We start from the raw sequence: 21,183 nt of genomic DNA, 5'->3' as shown, positions 1-21,183 counted from the left end.
AACTTTATTATTTTGTCTTCTTGTTCTGTTATTTTACGTAATTGTATTGCACTATTTAAAGACTGGAATAAAGAGTGATTATGCGTAAACACATTTTGGGCAAGAGGATATCTGTAATGAATATGCATGAGTCCAAGATGGCGACGCCCCACGGGAAATCGGATTCCTTTGACGATACCCTTGTATCCATTACATGCTCAGTCAAGTGTGACATGTTCACCATAAGTGTTCCTTCTCTTGAGAAGGAACAATAATGTACACAAAATCTGAGTAATGTAAAAAGGAAGCATAAGTTTTAAAAATAAATTCTTTCAGATCAGTTGCTATAGACTCTTCCACGCATTTACACTATATATTAACGATTGTTACAACCCAAGAACTATGACGCGCCAGGTATAAAATTGGTGAAAGACAGCAATTGGCTGAGTGTATATATCGATGTAAATGTCACGCAAAGCTTCCTTTTATTTGAACTTTTTTCGCCAGCTGCTATAGTAGTAGTATGCGATGGAATTATCAAAATCATTAGAGTTTTCTGTAAAAACAAACAACAAGTATGCATTGTTTTGCATTAATAAAGAAAGAAACACACAGTACAGTTTCCTTGAATCCAAATAAGTTGAATGTGTTAGAAAATTAATTGATGGAGATGCAATAGTAATTTTACCCACTGGAAATGGAAAGTCATTAACATATAGTTGTGCAGACGATTTCAATTAGTTATAGTTCTACTTAATTACAATGCTATTATGTTAATACTAGATACCTGCATAGATTGAGAATGATTTATGCTCCAACTCTGAAAAATTATGGCCGTGCTCTCTGCATTCAAAAATAACAATAGGGCAGAAGTAAAACCTACCTATATTTCTTCCACAATATGTAAAGTAAAGAATAAATGCAAAATAAAGAACTTTTATCACATGTAACTCAGTATTTTCAAAGGTGTCTAAACCTTCACCCTTCTGTATCAGAGCTTAAATTCACTTTAAACAGCAAGAAATGGCTAATCAGATGAAAAATATCTGCTTTTGTACAAGAAATCAATAATAAAAAGTCTTGATAAAACAGTTTATCTTACTAGATAAAAGAAATATAATGAAAAAAGTTTGGTCCTAGTGGGGCTTGAACCTACGCCCTCCTGAAAAATTAGTTAAAGTAGGCTTATGGTAGGAATGCTCTTCAAAAAAGGATGTACACTATTACGGGTCCGTCAATTTTCCTAACCATCGTATTAGGGAAGGAACAGGAAAAGACCATAATCATTAACATTCCAGTTTGTAGCGGGGTTCGAACCCAAATTTCCCTCAGACCGACAAGAAAATCGCCCTATCAGTACTTCAGTGCTTTGATTTTATGTTGCTTTTAAGTTATTGCTCATCTCCTTCTGTCTCTGGTGTCCTTTGTGCTTTCTCTATTTACCATAGGAAAGCCTATCTGTTGTCAACTGGACGAGAACACTGGTTGAACAGATTAGACATAAAAACGTCAGTAAGAGCCCTGTGAAATGATTGATATGATTGCTTGATCACTAATTTAGCTTCTGTTTTAAGACATATATGTGTAAAAAAATGGCTATAAGTTCTTGTGGCGGTACCGCTAACTATATCCAATGGTAGAATTGATAATAAGTTCTTATTTAATATGCCCTCATGTGATACAAGTTTGCTTCTTGCTGTATTACAAAAAATTAGACTGTAAAAAAGCGACTGGAGTTGATGGTATCCCCCCCCCCCCCAAATAATTAAGACCGGAAGTCCCAGTCTTACTTCCCCAATCACTTCTATTGCAAATACAATTATAGTTAAAGGAGAATTCCCCACAAAATTAAAACAAGCTCAAGTGACCCCTGTATTTAAAAAAGATGGCCCTTTTGTTGAAAAAACTAGACCCGTTAGCATCCTACCCACACTATCCAAATTGTATGAAAGAATGATAAGTAACCAGTTAAATGAACATTTCAGCTCCATTTTTCATCCCTTCTTAGCAGCATTTCGAACATCTTTTGCTTGTCAGACTACTCTTCTACGACTTGTTGAAGACTGGAAACAAGCGCTAGATGAGAACAAATATGTGGGTGCGGTGCTGATTGATCTATCAAAGGCCTTTGACTGTTTGCCACATAATCTTATTATTCTAAAGTTAAAAGCCTATGGTCTTACAGATGAGGCATGTAAACTAATGGATAGTTACCTGACAGATAGAAGTCAAAGAGTTACAATTAATAATGTTAAAAGTGACTGGTTAGAAATCATTAAGGAGTGCCCCAATGATCGATTTTAGGACCTCTTATTTTTAATATTTTTATAAATGACATTTTTTTATTTTGTTCAGCAATCTAATCTATATAACTATGCAGATGACTATACTCTGTCCTTCAGTCATGCAGATCCAAACACCTTCAAATACACCTTAGAAACAGAAAGTAAATCTTTAATAAACTGGTTTGACATTAACCGTATGCAGGCAAATCCAGAAAAATTTCAGTCTATATGTGTAGGAAGCAAAACAAATAAGTTAGTAAAATCCTTTCAAATTGACCAAAATGAAATCATGTGTGAAGATGAAGTTAAACTTTAAGGAATAAATCTTGATTACCTCTTAAATTTTGACAGCCAAGTTATTAATTTATGTCAGAAGGCAGCAAAACAAACTTTTATCAAATCCAACTTTAATTACTGTCCGTTAGTTTGGCATTTCTGTAGCAAAAGTGACACAGAAAAAAATGGAAAAAATTCAATTTAGAGCACTTAGGATTGTTTTTGATGATTTTTCTTCCTCATACGACACATTACTAAACAAAGTTAATATAACATCACTTCATTTAGGAAGGCTCAGAACTATTGCCACTGAAACATTTAAATTAATTCACAATATGTCACCAGAAAATTTAAGATCTCTAATAAATGTTAAAGATTCTTCTTTTAATTTCAGGTATGTAAATATGTTAGAAGTCCCCAGGGTGAAGAATGTCAATATGGCAAAAACACATTTAGGTTTGAGGCTGTCAGGGTGTGGAACAGTCTGCCAAATGAAATCAGGACCACTGATAACTACAAGGAATTTGTCAGACTGATCCGCACCTGGACTGGCCCCAAATGCAAATGTGCCATGTGTTTTTAGCTCTGCTTTAGTTGCTTCCCCTGTGTGTCTTAGGGTTTTTTGTTTTTTTTTTTTTTTTTTTTTTTGGGGTTTTTTTTTGTAGTTTGCTTGCTTGCCATCTGTAACGCATGTATTGTATAATACCAATGGTTTTAAATGTACTTTTAGTTCTGTGTGTGTAACCCTTGTTTTCCTTTTTAGTTTTAGTTATAGAATGCTATATGCTGGTGATGCAAATGTTTTCTTCTTCTTTTTTTTTTTTTTTTTTGTTTTGTTGGGCTTTTTGTTGTCGCACCGACACAATTTTAGGTCATATGGCGACTTTCCAGCTTTGATGGTGGAGGAAGACCCCAGTGCCCCTCCGTGCCTTATTTCATAACGAGCGGGCACCTGGGCAGAACCACCGACCTTCCGTAAGCCAGCTGGATGGCTTCCTCACATGAAGAATTCAACGCCCCGAGTGGGGCTCGAACCACATCAATGAGGGGCAAGTGATTTGAAGTCAGCGACCTTAACCACTCGGCCACGGAGGCCCCAAATGTTTTCTTCAGTTGCTTTAAGTAGTTCTTATGTTCGCTTTAGCATGTATATGATTTCTTCTTTTATGTTTTTTTTGTGTGTTTTTTAAATGCATGTTGTAAAATGTGACTCTTCTTATTTTTGTGTAGTGTCAGCTAATCTTTTTTTTTATATTGCTTTAAATGTGCTTTAATCTGTATGTGGTAAATTGCTTTTTCCCCCTTTTATTTGCTAGTACCTATGTGCCAATTTGTTTTAATGTGCTGTATGTATGTGATAATTTGTGATTTGTTTCTTATATACTTAGAGCCAGATGCTTTATTTGCTTTAATGTGCTTTAACATATATACATTTTATTACAGCTGTTTTACTTATGTTGGGCTTATTTACATGTGTTTGTCAGAAAATAGCTTTAAGCTAGTGTTATATGTTTATACTTATCCGACGTTAAATAAATCTTCTTGTATCTTGTATCTTTAAAACCGTCTTTTTATTTTGCCTTGTCTCTTAGCTTTTCGTTTATGTAAGTAGTGTAGTTAAGGATAGTATGTAATCTTAACAAAGTTATATTTTAATTGTTTAAACTCCTGGTATTAAAAAACCATAGATTTTATGAATTTTGCAAATTTTTATGTTGTAATTTGTTTTAAACCATGTACTAATGAAATTATTTTATTTACAGCTTTTATATATTTGTTGCTAGATACAAGATACATGATACAAATTTTATTTAAAGTCGGTGTTATTATACAGACAACATTAGCTATGTATAGCTCTTGACCGACATAAATAACAATAGTATATTTAATAACATAATAAAAATGTACCTATTAAAAGAGTTACAACAATTAGCAAATCAAGTTTATAAATAGTACATGAGTTATACATACAAATTGGTTAAACCTGAAATACATCTGTTAATCTTGGCCTAGGCCTAAAAACTAGTTAAAAGCAAAAAATGGTAAAACACTGAACTGAAAAAGAACACTAATGCGTTTTTAGAAAATGGTTTAAGACATCTACCACATCAAATCAGATTTGTTATGGACTAATGAACAGCTGTATTTCAGAAGTCAATAAAAGAAACTTAAGGACTACTTAAGAGCAGACAAACATGCTACACACCAAAAATAAAACAAAACACTGAGCAACTAAAACGTGCATAATTAAATACAAGCAATCAGCACATTAATAATACTGAATAAACTAAACACAACATGTTTGACAGAGGGCGGAAAAGCAATAGTGAACATAATAGAAATTATAAGAGAACAACAAGAACAAAGCAAACAGCACATGCATAATACTAAGCACACTAGGAAAAGCAAGAACAAAACCATATTGGTTTGCAGATGGCGGGAAATGCAAGAACTGAAAAATAACAAATATAATTTAATTAGAGCAACAAGAGCATCTACAATTCTGCCCGTCCCACGAGCTAATCAGACTCCGGAATTGATTTAGCCCCGTAACATTTCTGAAATGTTGGGGTAATGAGTTCCAGAGTCTGGGTGCCGCGGAACGGAAAGATAGTTGTTTGGCACTTGTTTTCAGTAGTCGGTTGAAAAGCTCAGTCAGAGCTTATGATGTTGTGTTGTTATAAATATGTCTTGCCGGTGAAGTATTTCGACCCCCATAGAATAACGATCCCCCGGTCATTATTCTATAGAAAATGTGACTCCTTTCCTGTAAAATATTGACTCCCCTTATAAAAAACTGACTCCCTTTGAAAACTCTATAGAATAACGATCATTAGGCCTTAGATACATGAGTTATCACTAAATTTGACCAAATGACCCGGGGTCGTTTTTTGTTATGGGAGTCAATATTCTTCGTGAGGTTCAGTTTACTTCACGTGGGGGAGTCATAGTACTATGATCTGGAGGTCATAATACTATGACCGGGGGTCACTTTTTCTATAGAATAATGACCGGGGGGTCATTATTCCATGGGGGGTCGAAATACTTCATTACACCGGCTTAAAATAAAACTTATCTTATCTTAGCATATCCGGGGATACTGTCCGCTCCGTTTCGAATATTATACAGCATTTCGCGATTTGATTTGGAGCCCTGCTTTTAAACTACAATCAAGAGGAGAAGCTAGGAGCCAAAATCCAGTACGGGCACTTACAAAATCATTACGTGTCCCTATGTTTGTAAACAAGTTTCTTTGAAGCAAAAGCTTTTATTTCTTTGAGAAGGTACTGCGGTAGTATGCTTTCATTTCTATTTTAATTTAGACTTCCTTTTTACTACTGGTTGGCGACCCAGATTCGGACAATTTTACAACCTTTTCAGCTGTCATATTTTCATTTTTAATGCAAGATCCATGAAAATATTATGTTATATTGTAACTGTGGGAAACTTACCAGGTGGAATCAGTCTGTACTTTATGCTGTTTGGGACAATAGCCAAATAATATTGTCTAGCAACACCAGCAATGTCTTTTCGTGCTGGCCGCGCCAAGGGAAATCACTCTTGCTGTGTTCCGGGTTCAGGCTATCGCCCCGTAGGCCGTACCAGACCGTACGCGAGCACTACACTCCTCCCCGTCCTATTGAAAGGAGGTAGTCCCTACACCATGGAAGTAGACCATGGTGTCTTAGACCATGGCGGTATACCATGGTCCCTTAGACCATGGAAGTATACCATGGTCTCTTGCTCATAAATATGAGATGTTCCTGGATTTAACCAGTACTAGTATTGTGTCACTTTAGCCACAATACCATCGCTACCAGCGACCATGGATCTCCGCATCCATAGTGCACCGGGATCAGCCCCTATGGCTTAAACAGACTCAGTTCTTCTATAGATAGTCAATGCTATCATAAGAACTGTTCCTACTCCAAGAATGGTCAGCAGCCGAACACTTACCATAAAACAACCTTTAATCAAACAGGCGGCTGACTCTTACCTCACACAGTTGCCTCTACCTGAGCTTTGCCTAACAGTGGGGGCCTAGGTAACGTTACTGCTAGTCCAAGCAGAGCTCAAGTCTCCACTGTGACAGGGCCTTGTGGTGCCTGCCCTATCCTAGTAAAACTGTGTGAGGCCATACGTTCCTCGTCAAGGGTCTCTAGGACGAGGCTTCACCGGACTAATCTGTTTCTTAGTCCGATGTCCCAAAGAAGTTAAGCCACGACTGAGTTCAATAGCTTCCTCCTTCAGACTTTTCAGCATACCAAGATGAATGCCATCTTGACCTTAGTCACACTAACATAAAACACAATCTAACAGAAGAAACCGCTCCTTGTTTTACCGATTTGACTCAGCCGCTTGACTGGCACGAAACAGATCGGACCATGCCTGATCTGTCCTACCTCGTTACCAATCCAAAACAAACAGCAATTTCTCATCCTGTTTCAACACTTCACTCAGCTCCACCACTAAGAACCACCAACTACACAGTCCAGTTTTATCCCTCAGAGCTCCTTGATCTGGTACCGAGATGGAATTCTGAAGGCTAGACCCCAGACCCTTTGTAGAGTCAGAGGTACCTGTCGCACCCTTAAGCACGGCAAGTCTTTTGTTTGTCCTTTCCGGGGATAGGACCTCAGACTGTGAACTTGGTTGTCCTACAGTAGGCACTGAACTGACTGTCCAGACGTGACTGTATTACCGACTACCGAGGCCCTAAACAGCCTCAGTCACAACCCTCCTTGTGGTCACCATGTTCATGTTTACAACAGCATGTTCAAACATATCTACCACAAAGAAACTTACTACCTCACAGTAGTCTAAATCCATACCAGCATCTGGTAGGCTATTTTTCTCAGAAGGGTCGTCCCGCATCTGAGACTACTATTGTAAGGATTGGCTTGCCACTCTTACCCTCGGTGTCATCTGTGGTTCCATCCTGATACCCGTAGACAGTCGTACCCATGCCAATGTTGGTCTCAGGTTCCCCGGATGCTCTGTGATGTAACCTCCAGGTAACCCCTTTACCAACGGCACTGCGTCGTCTACATCAAGAAACCCGTAGACAGTCGTACCCATGCCCTTGTTGGTCCTAGGTCCCTCAAACGCTCTATGATGGAAGCTTCGGTGTCCCCTATGACCAACGGCACTGCGTCGTCTACAAGGTTAAAGGACCCCAACTTTCGTTGTCTTCTTAACAGTAATTACACCTGCCACAAGGTAACTGCTCCAGTCGTGTCCCAGCATGATACTCATTGCAATGCCTCCAACCGGCATTCAAGACATTGCCTTAGCTTTATCATGCTCACGACCTACCCCGTGCTGCAGCACAATATTCAACCGAGACAGCTCCTCCGGCCACTGTCTCACCAGTTAACCTTGAGGCTCTTGGAACCCCATGAACCACCTCAAACTTTAGTGGTCATTCCGTACAATGAAGTCTACCAAATAAGAAACTACCATAATTACCATATGCAATGACCTTTTCCTTGCCGACCTGGACCTATGGTACCCATGCACTGATCTATTTATTCCATGCATTGGTGTAAAGCATAAACTCATCCATCCCCATCAGCAAGGCTAACCCAGGCGGTTGCATCAGAGCCTCTTATCAAAACTTCAAAAGCTCTGATCCACTCTCCCCGCCACACAAACAGAAGTTTGCCTGTCAAAGCATAAAACAGATTTTGCTTTTATAAAGCCTCTAGGGTAGTTCACCAGATTCACCTCTACTGGATCTGACTGTCATGACTTCTTCAAATTTAAGCTCTAATTGCTTAAGTGCCTCCATGACAGTCCTATTATCCGGTGCCCCTTGTGTGCTACCGGCCATTTCTCCCACTGCAAAAACATGTTTCTCCTCTTCGCACCATTCCTCCTCTTCGAACAACTTAGGTTGGTGCTTTGACATACCAAATATAGCCATGTGTGCCTGTTGGTATTTACGGACTACCTGCTTGGCCTGTTGGATACTCGTAGGATCAAGCATAAACACATGAATGCCTGCATCCTTATCTAACAGGTCCTGACAGAAACGACTTATGACTTGATTAGTCATAAATGAATCTGGCAGGCCTCTGAACGCTCTTGCTGCAAGTGTCAAAAGCCGGTCTGCAAAATCATCTAACGACTCGCCCTCTTCCTGGCAAGCCTGTTGAAATTGCAATTGAGCCACAGCTGGCAACTCGTGCTCACCAAACCGCGCCTCAAGCTTACTATGTAAACCCTGGTAAGAGTTCACCTCACCACTATCATGTATCAGTACATAATAGTCCATAGCTTGCCAGTAAGACACCAGCACAAGCCCTCAAATTTCTCAGCATCTGACCATCCGCATGCCTCAGCATATCTGGAAAACTTTAAATCAAAAGCTTCCCAGCTGCCCTTACCATCAAATGCCAAATGCTTTTGCAAAGAACTTAATTTCTTTGCCAGCTGACTATAGTTGGCTCCCACTCCCCCATCTGATGATGGTCTACTTGCATTGGCATTACCATCATCACTAAAAGGAGTGCTACCTTCACCAAGGTTGAACTTCAGTTTCATTTCTGGTAACGATACCTTATTCCTGCCCGATGATGGTGTCCCAAGGAATTCAGCTGGAGTTTTCAATAATAGCCTGTGCATACCAGAAGATACAGCATGCATTCTGGGTCTAGGGGTGATCAAGTCCCCAGGCCTAGCTAGAGTATTTCCGGTCTTAACATGTGACCAAGCACAAGGCTCTTTTCTAGCCTCAGGCTCCTTATCACTGTCCTGAAGTGGCCATAGTTTATTCTGGGTAAAATCAATTTGACCCAGCTCAGACTCTGTAAATTTCTTACGACACAGCATGGACAAGACTTCCGGGGTTATGTTCCCCGTTGCCTCACGCACCAACAAAATTGCACTGGCAATTTTTGTATTAATTCCAGGTATCATTCTCAATTGCTCAAGGGTAGCAAAATTAATTGAAACCACTTGTGCACTAATACCAGATGTAACTGACTTACCTTCTGGACTCTTTTGTTGTGACATCTTTGATAAAAATCAAAATAACAACAACAAAATCAGAAATAAATTTAATTATTTCAATTCCAGAATGATCCAAAAAAATTTCTTTTAAGGATCCTTAAACTTCAACCAAGATATACTACAATGCCAACTATAGGGATTTCCGATTGTATAAGTCCCAACAAACTGTCTGGAAATGTCGAATAATTTTTCAATTATTCAACTTATTACACTTAAATAAGTGTTTTAGACCTAGAACGTAATCGTAATCAGTCTGTACTTTATGCTGTTTGGGACAATAGCCAAATAATATTGTCTAGCAACACCAGCAATGTCTTTTCGTGCTGGCCGCGCCAAGGGAAATCACTCTTGCTGTGTTCCGGGTTCAGGCTATCGCCCCGTAGGCCGTACCAGACCGTACGCGAGCACTACACTTACCTGAATCAAGTTCAATTCTTCGGTGACGCAAAACGCCAATTTGTTTGTATATAAAAATAAACTACATGTCACTGAGGCCCGAAAGAGGGTACGTATATCTAACGCTTTTAGCGTGTTGCAGGACCCAGAAATCGGACAGTAGCAAAACGCTAATTATCATCATTTTTGTCTCGCAGAATCACGTTTGCCGGTTTGGGTCGGTGTTAATGATAAAAAGACATATTTACCTTGTTTACATTCAACTATTTATGTTTGATATAAGGCTGTCAAAGGTTTAAAAAATCCAGCTTGCCCATAGACGACACAAAATTTAAGTTAAAACAATCTGGTTTAAACGCATTAAACTCTTGTTATTATCGGGAAAACCTTGATACCTGGAGACTCATCAGCTGGGGTAGCAGTCTGGAAGTGCTCACTTTGTAAGAATATAAATGTCTCAAATGGTTCTGTCCCCAGTCTGGACTCACTCGAAACATCGAATCCCTTCGCCAACCTTGATAACTCAAATGTGAGTGATATGTCTTTCTCGATGGCCTACACATCCACTCCGAAGCGTCACTTCCCTACCCAACAAACAAAATCGAAGCCCCAAAAAGGTAAGAAAAATAATATAAGAAGGTCACTTAAAGTCCAAGTAATTAATTGTAGGTCAGTTGTAGACAAAAAACTTGAATTTAATAATTAAGTAAATTCCACAAAGCCCGATATTGTGATAGGTACCGAGTCCTAGCTTAAACCTAAGCATCGCATTAGTGAGGTTTTTGACTCAGACCTAGGTTACTCTATATTCTGTCGCGACCGTATCAAGCAGGCAGGCGGAGGGGTCTTCATTGCAATTAGAAACAGTATAACAGCCCAAAAATTGCCCAAACTTCAGTCCGAGTGTGAGGACCTTTGGGTAAAGTTAGACCTGGTAGGTAATAAGTCCCTAGTTATTGGTGCTTATTACAAGCCACATGAATTAGACATTAACAGTTTCGCAGAATTTACTAAGTCCCTTGAAAATGTCAATAAAAAGTTTTCAAATGTCTGGGTGGCTGGGGATCTTAACCTCCCAAAAATGGACTGGGACACCAGCAGCCCATCCCCTGAATGTAAGCACCCCACCTTCTAACGTCGGGTTATTGAAACATTTAATGATTCAAACCTAACCCAAATGGTCAACTTACCAACTAGAGGAAATAATATTCTAGACTTACTCCTTACTACAAACCCAACTCTAGTAAATCAGGTCAACATCATACCGGGCATCAGTGATCATAATATAGTAGAAACAAAAGTCAATACATCCGCAAGGATATGTTACCAGAAGCCTCGAACAATTCCCTTGTATAAAAAAGCAAACTGGCAGGAAATAAAACAGTCATTAATTGACTACCACCAGGTTATGACCAATGAAGGTAAATACTCCGCACTAAACACAGAAGAGTTATGGGAAAATTTCTCAAATACCCTAAACAACCTTACAGAAAAATGGATTCTTTCCAAACAGTCAACTATAAGAGATCACCTTCCATGGGTCAATCAGGACATTAAGAAACTAATCAGGAGGAACAGAGCTTTTAAAAAGGTTAAGAAAACTAGCTCATCTTCTGATTGAAAGCAATTTCTAGACTTAAAGCATCTAGTGTGGAAAAAGGTCAAAGAAGCTTATAGCCAGTATCTTGAGCACATCCTAAACCTGAATAACACTGATGCCTCACTCCCAAATAAACCAAATACTAAGAAACTGTACTTGCTCATTAAACACTCGAGGCAGGAATCTTCCTCTATCCCTCCCCTTAAGTATGAAAATAAACTCCATCTGAATGATCAAGCTAAGGCAACAGTACTGAACAAACAGTTTCAGTCTGTTTTTAGCCCCAAATCACCACTAAACCTCATCTCGCTCAGTAAAATGAAACTAACCCCAGATGGTAATTCAGTCCCTACTATGCCAGATATTAGGATAGGTACAAATGGTATTGAGAAACTTCTCAGCAACCTGAACCCCCATAAGGCCAGTGGTACTGACAAAATCAAGCCTAGTATAATACTTAAAACACTCTCTGTAGAACTATCTCCCATCCTTGAAGTCATATTCCAGAAATCCCTGGAGGAAGGTTCACTTCAATCCCAGTGGAAATCCGCATATGTTGCCCCCATTTTTAAAAAAGGTGATAGGTCAAATCCAGTAAATTATAGGCCAATTTCATTAACATGTGTCCTATGCAAAGTTCTTGAACACATTGTTTCCTCATCAATTGTTAAGCACTTCACCAACCATGGTATTCTGTATGACCTACAGCATGGATTTAGGGAAAAAGGGTCATGCGTTACTCAGTTAGTTATGTTAGTAAATGATCTGGTCACCTCCGTCTACAATAAGAAACATGTAGATCTTATACTTCTAGATTTTAATAAGGCTTTCGATAAGGTTAGCCATGAGAAAGTCCTACTAAAAATGCATGAATATGGAGTCAGAGGTAACACACTAAGATGGGTCAAAGGCTTCTTAGATAATAGGATCCAATCAGTAGTCCTAAATGGCACTACCTCTGATGCCATCCCAGTATCATCAGGTGTCCCGCAGGGGTCTGTACTTGGTCCCCTGCTCTTCTTAGCTTACATAAATGACCTCCCACAAAACATCAGTTCCAAAGTCCGACTGTTTGCAGATGACACGGCAATATATCTAACATTGTCATCTGCAGACCAATCTGTCACTCTCCAAAATGACCTAAAACTTCTAGAAAAGTGGGAGTTGGAGTGGGATATGGAGTTCAACCTTTCCAAGTGTCAAGTGATCCACGCCTCTAGAAGGGAACATCCTATCCCGATTCCCTACCCAGTATTACCTACATGGAGTCCAACTTGAATCGGTCAGCTCAGCTAAATACCTAGGCGTGGATATCTCAAATGACCTATCACGGGACAATCACATAAATAGGTCAACCAAAAAAGCTAACCAAACCCTAGGGTTCTTACGAAGAAACATTAAGGTCAAATCCCAACCCATTTAGACCATTGTTTACCAGACTGTAGTCCGACCCCAGCTTGAATATGCCTCCGAGGTATGGTCGCCCCACACCCAAACCCAGATAGACCAAATTGAAAGCGTCCAAAGGAGAGCCACCCGTTGGATCAAGACTGACTACGGCCGTACTTTTAGTGTAACAGATATGCTACACTCCCTATACCTTCATCGACTGGATTTAAGGCGAATAGATTCTAGGTTATCATTCTTCTATAAGATTCATCATGATCTGGTTGCTATCCCAATCGTAGATTACCTTACCCCAATGACCCGATGTGTCCGCTATGGCCATTCCCTAAGTTATAGGTTAATTACTGCAACCACTGACTATTACAAGTTTTCTTATTTTCCCAGAACTGTGTACCATTGGAACCAACTTCCCCCCAGTGTCGCCCACCTCCCTACCCTAGAGCAGTTCAGTGCCGCAGTTTGCAGCCTTGAACATGTCTCGCCCTAGTTATCCTGCTAACTCAAGTTTTAACCTTTTTATTTCACCAAAGTTATTTTTTAGTTTCTCCCACTCTAAATTTTTATCACTATATTCTTTCTCTTTATGATTTTGACGCGCAAAACGTCTACGTCCCCGCAAAGGGTTTGACAGTTACGGAAGATAGATAGATAGACACTTGTTTTAAAACACGCAATTTTCTCGTCTGCATTTTAAGCAGCATTTAGCAGATTGCTGATGAGTACCCCTTGAATAATGTTGGGGCCTCAAAACAAGTATGCGCATGCGCACTGAAAGCACATGCAGCTTCCCCCAGCTTGAGCTGTCACAACATTTCGTGAACAAATGTAAATCTTCAAATTCTGTAAGTTTTACTTACAGATTTGCAATTATTGCAGATGAGATTGCACATAATGCAAGCGAATTTGTACTTGTCAACAAATGATCAAAAATAACATAAAAATAAGCGTTTACAAGACTGTCCGATTTCCTGGGTCGTCCGAAATTCTGGGTCGCCAACCAGTATGTATAGCCGAGAGAGGACTTGTCTCGATAAAAACGATGACCCCGGAAAAATTTGGTTAAAGTTTTGGGACTACAACTCTTGAGACTTTGAGTAATTTCAGTTTACGTCCGTTCTACAGATAGACGAGCAACTCCAATTTAAACATGTCGGCACAGTTCAGCTTTTTTAGCTCACCTGTCACATAGTGACAAGGTGAGCTTTTGTGATCACCCTTCGTCCGTCCGTCCGTGCGTGCGTCAACAATTTCGTGTCTGCACGATAGTGGTTTCATTTATGATTTTATTTTAACCAAACTTGCACACAACTTGTATCACCATGAGATCTTGGTTCCTTTCTTGAACTGGCTAGATCCCATGGGTTCCAGAGTTATGGCCCCTGAAAGGGCCAAAATTAGCTATTTTGACCTTTTCTGCACAATAGCAGCTTCATTTATGATTTGAATTTAATCAAACTTACACAAAACTTGTGTCACCATAAGATCTTGGTTCCTTTCTTGAACCAGCCAGATACCATTATGGGTTCCAGAGTTATGGCCCCTGAAAGGGCCAAAATTAGCTATTTTAGCCTTGTCTGCACAATAGAAGCTTCATTTTTGATTTTATTTTAACCAAACTTGCACACAACTTGTATCACTATAAGATCTTGGTTTCTTTCTTGAAGTGGCGAAATTCCATTATGGGTTCCAGAGTTATGGCCCCTGAAAGGGCCAGAATTAGCTATTTTGACCTTTTCTGCACAATAGCAGCTTCATTTATGATTTGAATTTAATCAAACTTGCACAAAACTTGTGTCACCATAAGATCTCGGTTCCTTTTTTAAACTGGCCAGATCCCTTAATGGGTTCCAGAGTTATGGCCCCTGAAAGGGCCAAAATTAGCTATTTTGACCTTGTCTGCACAATAGCAGCTTCATTTATGATTTGATTTTAACCAAACTTGCACACAACTTGTATTACCACAAGATCTTGGTTCCTTTCTTGAACTGGCCAGATTTCATCATGGGTTCCAGAGTTATGGCCCCTTAAAGGTCCAAAATTGGCTATTTTGGCTTTTGCAGCCATATAGATACTTCATTTATGGTTTTATTTGATACAAACTTCCAAAATATATTCAACAACAATAAATCTTGGATCCATGACAAATCAGATCCAATCGTAGGTGCCAGAGTTATTTTATATCTGATTACCTCCCCTGATTGTAATCAAAATGGATTATAATCAGTAAGTACTTATAGGACTTATTTGAAATTTCATTATTGTCATTAGTTGGACTGAGCCAATCAGGGTAGATAACTATGGACTGGTTTTATGTCAAATTACCTCCCTTTATTTCAAATTAAAATGGGTATATCTCCGTAACTAATGAAGAAACTGATCTGAAATTTCATTTATGTCAACAGATTTATTTGGTAGATCCTTCTTTTGTTCATTTACAATAATTTTTTTTTTTTAATTACTTCCCTTTTATGTTACTGTAAATAGCTTATTTTTAGTAACTTTTTTATTATTGGCTGTAGGGAAAAACCGAGACCACTTTTCTGTGGTACAACATGGATGGTACCTCCAGTTTTTAGGTGTATTTTGACATATCTGTACCTTGTAAGAATTTTTTTTCTTTTTTGTTAAATTTCTTCTCTTTGTTGTTCCTGTCCTTTGTGGACTTAGATATTTTTTCTGCGGACCTTCTTGTCCTCAAGTGCAATGATAACAGGTGAGCGATATAGGGCCATCATGGCCCTCCTGTATACTTTTTGGTATTATCATTATTTTGCTTTCAAAATAAAGGAGGCATGTTTTATACTGTATAAAATCGCACTGAAATGTCCACTAGACAACTAATTTTCGAAATCAGACGTTTAACACATGCAAATGAGATCAAAAATCTATGTCGGCGATCTAGGGTTGAATTAAATTGCATGGTACTAAAATTTAAATATCAGGACAATTACTAAACTGTTATGCTCAAATGATTAGTTAATGATATGTATCTTGAACAAAATATCGCCTTTTTCAATATGTGTCAATCATGTGTATATTGACCGCGTACCTTTTGTGTCGGCACTTTGGACAACAGATACGTTACAACATCTATTCACTTCAAATACTCAGGTGCGTAATGCATGTTCCGGAACGACTATTGACAGTTTGAATGTTTATTGATATGATTATCAAAATAACATTTATTTATTAACGAAATAAACATATTGTAAAAAATAAAATAAGATGATGTTCAACACAGCCACCGTGTTTCAATTTGTTTTTAACAGATACGTTATGAAGTGTTTCATTCAGCATACATTTAATATTTTATATTGCATTCATCTCGAAATGTTACTGGACAGTGTAGTAGAACACGTGTTTAACTTTGTATCTGAGTTAAAGTATTTATCTTTTAGTCCAGATTTCATATTTTTCACTTGAGAAACTATTAATATTAAATTAAATTAATGAAAATATTAAAAACAGATACGTTTCAAACAACAGATACGTTATACGACTGTGCTATAAAAGTGTAAAAATGTTTGAATTGTTTGAATAATTGTCACCTTAACTTAAAGTTTTAGAAAATAGTTGATTACAGTTTTATTATTGATATCTGGAGTTAATAAGACATCATAAATATTGAATAAAACAGATACGTTACAATTTCTATTTTTTATGTTCGATGTTCCAATTAAAGTTTTCTATACAAAACATAAACATTTTATGTTATATTTCTTTATTTTTAAATAGAATTATATCAAAATGTATGAAATATAAAGCAAATGTAACGCCAATTAAGCAGTTTCAAAATGCGACAGATACGTTTATACGAAATGGGTAGACTGTATTTTCGAATATATATCTGAACCAACAGTTATATTGTTCAGATAGTATGTTTCCCTCATCAATTCTAGTACGTTAATCTACATGATGATATAGATCTTATTTCATAATCCAATATGAAGTGGGTTTTATGACAACTGATATTTGTGTAAATTACACTAGTTTTTCCATACAATTTGATTTATTTTATCAATCGTAATATATAAATAACTTCATTTCTTATAAAACTATAAAGAGTATTTAGTCTGAACAGGTAAATAACGGACACAAATATTGTTACATGGTATATTAAAATATTCTTTTGAATGAAAATTCGCACTGTAATGTATCTGTCGCTGATTTACAGCTATCTTTGTAAAATCAAAGAAATAACGAAAAATTGTCAATAGTTAACTAAAATATTTAATATGTGTACTCCAAAGGCATGAAACAACTAAATAAAAACAAATCTGATTATATTTGGGAACATCAGATGTGGGGACATTTTTGCTGTCCAAGTTGCTCCTCTATCTGTAGAATGGACGTTTATCTGACTAGATCAGTACAAATATGAACCTGTTCTCTGCAAGTAAATGGCACATATGATAATTATAATTGCTAACTTTGCCACATGATGATTGGAGGTGGAGACTGATTTCAGACAGTCGGTCTTATATCAAATTGTTAGGACATGCATGGAGAGCATACACCTTGCCCTGGTATCGAACTTGTGATCTGTAGACCTGTGATCCCTGTATTGAAATGCTGCAGGCATGCTGAACAGTCTGGTCACATTGCCTGAATATGCTTAAAATTAAGGCAGTGGCTAGGTAGCTGGCTACCTACTGTAACCTAGACAAAAGGTCTACGTAACTGGTTCCGGCTACCTAGACTAAAGGTCTAGGTAGTGGCCTCTGTATATATACATATCGTATATGAACATGCAAGTCAAGGTAGCCGGCTCTTTAATAAACTGTATTATAAAGGATCATTATATTAGTAAAATAAATTACATTTCTTGTGCTTTATTAACCAGGTTTTCGTTTGAGTTATAAGATTGGGGTAGATGTCGGTCGGGCGGGCGGGCGGCGGCGGCAGCGTCAAACTGGTGTTTCCGGTCAATAAGTTTTGTTTCGGTAAAGATATTTGAATAAAACTTAGTATGTATGTAGCTTATATCAAGACAAAGGCTGGGATTGATTTTGGGGTTTCTGGGGTCAAGGTCAAGGTCACTGTTACTTAAAATAGGGTTAGGGTTAGGTTAGGGTTAGGGTTAGCATATCTTCTACATGCATGGAGGGATTTTGATGAAAGTTTGCACAATTGTTCACAATCATGAGACGGAGTGTCATGCGCAAGAACCAGATCCCTAGGTCTAAGGTCAAGGTCACACTTAGAGGTCAAAGGATACAAGAATGAAAACTTTGTCCGGAGCATATCTTCTTCATGCATAGAGGGATTTTGATGTAACTTGGCACAATTATACACCATCATGAGACGAAGTGTCTTGCGCAGTTCCCTGCTTTAGAATTACTTCCCTTTGTTGTTACTATAAATAGCTTATATTGTAACTTTTTCATTACAAGACGTAGGGAAAAATCGAGACCACTTTTCTGTAGTACAACATGCATGTTACATCCAATTTTGAGGTGTATTTTGACCAATCTCTACCTGGTAAGGATTTCTGTGTGGACTTACAATTTTTTTTTTTTATTCTTTTTTTTTTTTTTTTTTTTTTAATTTTTTTTTTATTTTTTTTTTTTAAAGATTAACTTCCATTAGTTGTTACTATAAATAACTTATATTGTAACTTTTTTATAATTGACCGTAGGGAAAAACCAAGACCACTTTTCTGTGGTACAACATAGTTGTTACTTTCTAATTTTAGGTGTATTTTAAGGTATCTCTACCTGGTAAGGAGTTTTTTTGTGGACTTAGAAAAACAAAAGAATTACAATGATTACTAAACAACCACAAAATTAAAATTACATCTGCAAATACAGGTGCTAGAGTAAAGAAATTTGCTGTGACGGGCGTATATTGTGACATTCTGGCACTCTTGTTTATTCTTATGAAAAGTGTTAAAAAAACCTGGTTTCGTGGCGTTGCCGCGTTTCTTGTTTACTATTTGTTATTTACCTACAGACGGTAAATACCTGTTTATTTTGCCGTATTTACGCACTCGTATCATATCGGCTGATATTTTGTTATGTTATCAACAAATGATCAGACTGTCATTATCGTCATCGGCGTGTTTTAATGGTGAGTTTATATTGTTATTGTTTACAATTTCTTAAAGGTTTCAATGAATTTTTAGCTCGACTATACAAAGTATGGAGAGCTATCCTACTTGACCCGGCGCCGGCGTCCTTCCGCGTCCCCACTCTGGTTAAAGTTTTGATGCACTTTCTCTTTATCTTTGTTATTACTTGATGGATTTACTTCAGATTTTATAGTTGTTCCTAATCATCACCTACATTACATAGCACAAGGGTCATAACTCTGGCACCAATATTTTATGAATTTTCCCCCCTTTTTACTTAGAATTTCAGGTTAAAGTTTCGGTGCACTTTCACTTTATCTTGGTTATTACTAAATGGATTTGATATAAACTTAAAATAGTTGTTCAACATCATCACTCACATCATATGACACAAGGGCATAACTTTTGCACAAGTATTTCATGAATTATCTCCCCTTTTTACTTAGAATTTCAGGTTAAAGTTTTGATGCATTTACACTCGGAGTTCCTTTAGATTTAAGTCTTTTGATATGTAATTATCTTTTACATTTAGTATACGCTGCCTAAGAATAAAGAGCTCATATGTTCAAACAAACAATTAGAAACAATCAAGATTATTTACTAACAAACAAATTGGCATAGAAATTATGTAGTAATTAATTAATCAAAGACACACACAGAGGTGCGAAAGTGATGATCACTTGAAATTATCACTTAAAAAAGGCGCACAAAAGGATCAAACACCGGTATGTTCAGTAGAGCCACATCATTTCATGTACTTCGATTTTGCTTTGATCACGCTCGCAAGCGTAAAATATACAGTTAATTATATAGGGTCAGTTATTTAGGATGTCATGTCTGTTTCTCTCTGTTCGTCCAACCTTTAATAAATCACGCTCGCAAGAGTAAAATTATTTAGGGCCCTTTTTAGCTCATCTGATTTTTTGAAAAAAAATGATGAGTTATTGTCATCACTGGAGCGGTTGTCGGCGTCGGCATTGCCTGGTTAAGTTTTATGTTTAGGTCAGCTTTTCTCCTAAACTATCAAAGCTATTGCTTTGAAACTTGGAATACTTGTTCACCATCATAAGCTGACCCTGTATAGCAAGAAACATAACTCCATCTTGCTTTTTGCAAGATTTATTGCCCCTTTTGGACTTAGAAAATCAGTTTTCTTGGTTAAGTTTTATGTTTAGGTCAGCTTTTATCCTAAACTATCAAAGGTATTCCTTTAAAACTTGCAACACTTGTTCACCATCATAAGCTGACCCTGTACAGCAAGAAACATAACTCCATCCTGCTTTTTGCAAGATTTATGGCCCCTTTTGGACTTAGAAAATATCAGATTTCTTGGTTAAGTTTTATGTTTAGGGCAACTTTTTCTCTTAAACTATCAAAGCTATTGCTTTAAAACTTGCAACTCTTGTTCACCATCATAAGCTGACCCTGTACAGCAAGCAACATAACTCCATCCTGCTTTTTGCAATAATTATTGCCCCTTTTGGACTTAGAAAAATCATTTTCTTGGTTGAATATTATGTTTAAGTCAACTTTTCTCATAAACTATCAAAGCTATTGCTTTAAAACTTGCAACAGTTTTTCACCATCATAAGTGGACACTGTACATCAAGAAACATAACTCTATCCTGCTTTTTGCAAGAGTGATGGCCCTTTTTAGACTTAGAAAATCATGGGTAGGACAATATTTCTATTATACAAAAAAAATCAGATGAGCGTCAGCACCCGCAAGGCGGTGCTCTTGTTAAAAATTCAGTGTCATGTCTTTCTGTTTCGATTACGACACTCTGATCATTCATTGATAACAAAATGTTAGCAGATATATGAGAACGTAAATACGGCGAAATAAACAGGTAAATCACAAATAGTAAATAATAAATCACAGGAAATGTAATATTTAACTAATATAATGATCCTTTATAATACTGTTTATTAAAGCCGGCTACCTTGACTTACATGTTCATATATGATATGTATATTATATAGATAATAGAGCCAGCTACCTAGACCTTTGCAATTTGGGACCATAGCCAAATGTTGTTTGGCAATACCAGCAACGGCTTTCTTCGCTGCACATGCTGAAAGGGAAATCACTCTTGCTGTGTTCCTTGTTAGGCTATTGCCCTGTATGCCATCCCAGACCATATGCGGGCACTACA

General features: G+C 37.5%; 1 protein-coding gene across 1 annotated transcript in view; it reads left to right on the top strand.

Annotated features, from left to right (window-relative positions):
* The first annotated feature begins 5,698 nt into the window (after positions 1-5,698).
* LOC123535324 (small integral membrane protein 14-like) overlaps positions 5,699-21,183 on the top strand; it is a 37,474-nt gene continuing 21,989 nt past the window's right edge. Inside the window, exon 1 of the mRNA XM_045317937.2 lies at positions 5,699-5,824. The gene's annotated coding sequence lies outside the window, so the exon portion shown is untranslated. The remainder of the gene's footprint in view (positions 5,825-21,183) is intronic.

Source organism: Mercenaria mercenaria, chromosome 12 (genome assembly GCF_021730395.1).
Source record: "Mercenaria mercenaria strain notata chromosome 12, MADL_Memer_1, whole genome shotgun sequence".
In the NCBI taxonomy this organism is placed as follows: domain Eukaryota; kingdom Metazoa; phylum Mollusca; class Bivalvia; order Venerida; family Veneridae; genus Mercenaria; species Mercenaria mercenaria.
Note: the sequence above shows the minus strand (reverse complement) of the source record. Positions and strands in the feature narration are given on the sequence as shown.